Consider the following 5344-nt stretch of genomic DNA (forward strand, 5'->3'; position numbering starts at 1 on the left):
GTCGGTATGCATGTATTATTTCATCCCCTTTTATTGGTCCCTGATATTGCAGAATGTATTCACTGTCAAGAAAATCATGCTCCGTTGCTGCTTCCCCCTTTGTTCGGCCTGATCGTACGATGTACATGCTCTGTAGTTCATTTCCCATTTGTCTGAGGTGACCACCTGTGGTTCGTCAGGCCATATAGCTCGGTGTTCTTATGAAGAGACTCAGATTGTGTATGAAGCACCCTTGGATAACTGAGCATCTTTCTGAAGTTGGCTAGGGCGTGTTGGCAGCCTGGTCTACAAGTTCCTCGCCGGAATTGTATGATGAGTACAATATATTTATGGAGCATGTATTTGGCTTTAGGGTTTTGTTTATTTACTATTGGCGAAATGTCTTACCATGTGATCATTGATACTCCCTCTGTTCCTTTTTATAAGACGCTTTAGGCAGCTGATTTTGAATTGCTATGGGAGTTGTCTGAACTTCCTAAAACAGTCTTATCGTTTTGCTATTTTATGACTAGTAATATATACCCCCCCCCCCCCCCCCCAACCCCCAACTCACACACACACACACACACACCCAATCTAGGTAGAAAAACAGTGATGTGGTTTGTTGCGGCAGAGGTCTTAGTCCATGCATAGGGCTGGGTGCTCACCTCTACTCTACCAGTAGTACGCAGCACAGATGGCCCTCAGCCCTTTTCACTACATGTGCGCTTTCCCATGGTGTCGCTGCCAGTGCATGTTGGTCTCTGCCGAAAGGGACGCTGGGTAATCTGGGCGCACCACATTGATGAGGGGTAGTTGATCCTATGACTAGTTCCTCGCACATATGATCTGTTTCCCTTCGCCAACTCCGGCCAGGCATTCGCCTGACTAGATGCATGTACCCTGTCACCTATGAATAAACTTTTTGAAGCTTACTTGAGTCTTATATTTTTTGCTTATTGAAAAAACCACCCCAAATCTATACCATGACCATGTCCTGCGGGTAAAAAATCATTTTAAATTATCTTGGCAAAAAACTCAATAGCCCCTTTTAATTCCCCAAAACCATGTTGTAACTAAAAGTACAAAAAAAAACAATTAACATTATTTTTGAGGTATAGCCGAGGTTAGAAAATGTGAAACCAAAATTGGAAATATATATATAAATTAGCCAAATAAAAAAAAATGATCAATGCCTTGATAAAAACCATCCAAAATTATCACATAATTCTCGGGTGTGCATCTTTCCCTCTTCTATCTATTTGACATCTAGAACATACTACCAATTTCGAGCTAAACATCGAAAGCTCATCTGTTGAAAAACATTTGGCATGTGAGGTTTAGCTCAATTCCTTCCCTCGCCTAGCCTTGCAGCATCCCTATCTCTCCTCTTATCGCAAGTGGGCCCACGGCTCTTCCTCTTCATGCTAATGGGTCCAAGGACCCACAAGTCAGCCTCTGGCGTAACTCTATTCTTCACTCCTTTCCCCCTCTAGCCCACATTTGGCGCAAAAGCAACTGACCAACCTATACTTGCACCATGGCAAACCCTGCTTCACCGCCCCGCACCCCTTCCATCCCCTCACACTCTCTCCGTCCTGGCGCTGACCAACTAACAGCACGTGCCACCCCGAGTGGCCCGTGCACCTCGTATTGAGCTCCGGCGCCATGTATGCCTCCCCTCTCCATCACACCTTCAAAACTACCGCCGCCACCAGTTTCACCCTGTCCCCTTGCCATTTTCTCCACCTGTTGTCCATCACCTCATCAACGTGTGCGCCCCGCCTAAGTGGACCTTGTTAATCTTAAAGCTTCACGACTATATTCTTCAATATTTGCTGCTTGAGCACGTGCATGTGCTAGTGTTGTACACTGTGATAATTGTTAACCTACAATTAATTAGAATATTTATTCACATTTGCTAAACATGAGGTACCTGAATTTTTGTGTGGCGTCAATCACTTTTCTGTGAAGCACGAGACCGAAGGTGGGAACGGTGTGAGAAGCACTAGCCACGACGAGGCCGAGCTGTGTACGAGCGCGGGTGCCAGCGATGGCTGGCGGGATCGAGTTCGAAACTAACACGGGAGGGGGGGGGGGGTTCCAGGGTTGTCCATCGGGGTATGGCTGGAGGGATGATCAAGGGAGGCGGCCACCACGACGATGGGATGAGGTCAAGGGAAGGGTGGGGCGGCGAGGCAACGCGTGGCAGCGCCCATCGCCCAAAGGGGGTGGTGGTAGGCGGTTAGGGCTGGGTAGGCTGCAGGGGAAGGAGGAAGAACATGAACGATAGAAGATGATTGAAGGAGATCTGTCCGCTCATTCCTAATCCAATGGCTGCGAGTAAAAGTGTCTGGTGCCATTTTGTTAAGGTAAATGGTGAATTGACAGTCCCAACTTCATTCTCTCTTATACTGTGAGAACTCCCGACCGACCTGAAAATTGGAAAGAACTACTCGACGAAATCAATGGGGAGTCAAACGGCAATTTTGACTATTTTGACCTGTGGACGAAATCAATTCACAAAATGAACCGCCCGTGAAACTATTTCACAGCACTGACCCTTTTGTGTAGCGCCCGCCACGCAGGCGCCACACCCTACGGTGCAGCGCCTAGCTCGGGGGCGTTGCACCTCAGTCCACCGTGGCAGCCCCTGGGCCCGCACCCAGCAGTGCAGCGCCTCAAAGCTAGGCGCTGCATCGTAATGTGCAGCGCCCGGCCCGCAGGCGCTGCACTGTGACTTAGATGCCAGCCGCCCGCTGCCCCCCCCACCCCACCCATTCGTTCCAGAGGAGTTACAGAACAGGCGGCCGTCGGCTTCCTCCTCTCCCCCTCTCAATCCCCTCTTAAAAAATCTTCAAATCTGACGATTTGGCCCGTGGATTCCTTCACCAATCCATCCTAGAAGGTACTTTTCTCCGATCCCCTTTTTTCTATCCATAGAATGTATGCTATTTCGGAGATTTGAGGAACCCTTGTTTGAATCTTGTGTGTATTAGATTTAGGGAATTTTTGTTTGAATCTTGCATGTATTAGATTTGGGGAACCCTTGTTAGACTAGAATGTGGTTTGGATACATAGGTTGACATGTTATTTATATAGTTTGGATACATAGGTTGACATTTTATTTATATGGAAAAGATATTTGTATTGAATCTTGCATGAGGTAGGCTTAGTTTAGTTTATTGAAATTACATTTGTATTGGCAAGAATGGTTTGGATACATATGCTTTGTATTTTGCATCTAGTAGGCGTACTTTAGTTTATTTGTATTGAAAAGATAATCGTGTTGACAAGAAAGCTTTCTTTCAAAATTGTTAAGATGGTTTGGCTTCTCGATGATCACTGGGACAAACAACACCAGTCGTACGCTATGGCGGTGGAGCAGCGGGTAATAATGAAAGTGGCCTGTTTTATGAATTTCGTATTTATTTCAAACACAAATGCCCCATATGTAATGTTATGAATTGTTTGTTTGTAGGCGCTTGCACCTTTGAAGCTTCGTTCTCACGGGGTCACCCTTGGGTGGATGCACTATGATGAGCGATACACACCGTATGTAAGGGAGACAGGACTTCTCCCTTTCATTCATATGGTCGGACGGTCGACGCCACCCAACAATGCTCCAGCACTCACTGCGCTTATTGATCATTGGCGACCGGAGACACATAGTTTCCATCTACGGACCGGGGAGATGACAGTGACGCTCCAGGATATTGCTATGATCACCGGTCTTCCTATCGATGGGAATCCTGTATGTATGAGCACCGACTCTGATGGGTGGCGCGCGCAGATGCATGCCCTTATCGGTATGGTTCCTCCGGAGCCTCCGGAACCAGCAGCAGAAAACAAGAAGAAGGAAAGAGTCGCAGCCGGTGCTACTTTCACGTGGATTACTGAGCACTTTGGTACTTGCCCACCGGAAGCTGATGAGGACACGGTCAAGATATATGCTCGTGTCTACATGTGGTATGTGATATCCAGGACTATGTTTGCTGATGGCACAGGTAAGAATGCTCCATGGATGTGGCTGAAGGCGTTGACCGTCTTCGATAGCAAATGGAGTTGGGGTTCGGCGACACTGGCTTACTTGTATAGACAGGTATGAAGTTGTTTCTTTTTCACTTCATTGCTACATTATGAATGCGATCTTGCTCTTAATTGAACCATGTTCTCTTTTATGTGCAGTTGGACGAAGCCTGTTGTAGGTCATCTGGAGGTATTGGTGGTTGTTTGCTCGCACTTTCCATATGGAGCTGGGAGCGTTTGCCGGTTGGACGTCCGAAGAAGGTGAAGTACGATGATTGGGACGACAAAGGCGACCTACTACGGCTACCCACTTGGGCTTACAAGTGGGATGTGATAAATGAGACGACAGATGATCCCTCGGTCATGTACAAGTTGTACCAGAGTGAGCTTGACACGATCACGCCTGAGCAGGTGAATTGACATGGCATAAGTGATTATGATGCTTCTATTGCAACTCGATATCAATTTTGCATTCTATCCCATTTTGCAGGTGATATGGGAGCCGTATGGAACAGGAGATAGTTTTGGTAACCCTTTAGAGTTCAGGCTGAATCCGATGTGCACTAGGGATAGGGATCTCTGGCGTATGCGGTGCCCACTCATATGCAACTGGGCGGTTGAGCTTCACCTCCCACATCGAGTGCGCCGTCAGTTTGGTTTGTTCCAGGCACATCCGCCGGAGTGGGAGGACACGAACAAGTTGCTACACGCGTAAGATATAATTAACCTTGAGTACTTAGCAGCTTCTCGGCAGTTTCGATGCTACTAATATTATGTTTCTAACTTGCAGGTTGGATAGGAAAAGGCAGCGGAAGATTAAGGATTGGGCCAAGCATCACAGAAAGTATGTCGTATAGTTTGCGCTTAGTGTGGAGCAAGCTAGGGCTGGAAAAGGAGTCCAGCTTCGTGAGCACTGCCCTGTAGCGTTCAACAACTATCTCACATGGTTTCTTGCAAGTACCCGTGTGGAGGTATGCAAGCCGGCGTATGCTGAGGAGATTTTGGAAGAACCCACTGTTTTTGATGAGGTAGCCCAACACCAGTACAACGCATTAGTCAGGAAAGGCAACTCAGTGATCCCTTCAGCTCCAATGATGAACTTTGTGGTATTTGCCCTCTTTGCTTTTCATTCACACTATTCACATCTTCGCTTGCCTAACACGTTAATACCATTTCTGTTCATAGCGTGCCCAGATCAAGAAAGCAGCTGATGAGACCGAGACTATTCTTGAAACAACCCCGGCTGGCAAAAGCGATGGAGAAGGTGCACTTCGAGCATTCATCAAGGTTCACATCTCCTTCAAACTAGCACTTAACATGTGTTGCTACGTTCGAT

Source organism: Triticum aestivum, chromosome 5A, assembly GCF_018294505.1.
Source record: "Triticum aestivum cultivar Chinese Spring chromosome 5A, IWGSC CS RefSeq v2.1, whole genome shotgun sequence".
Lineage (NCBI taxonomy): Eukaryota > Viridiplantae > Streptophyta > Magnoliopsida > Poales > Poaceae > Triticum > Triticum aestivum.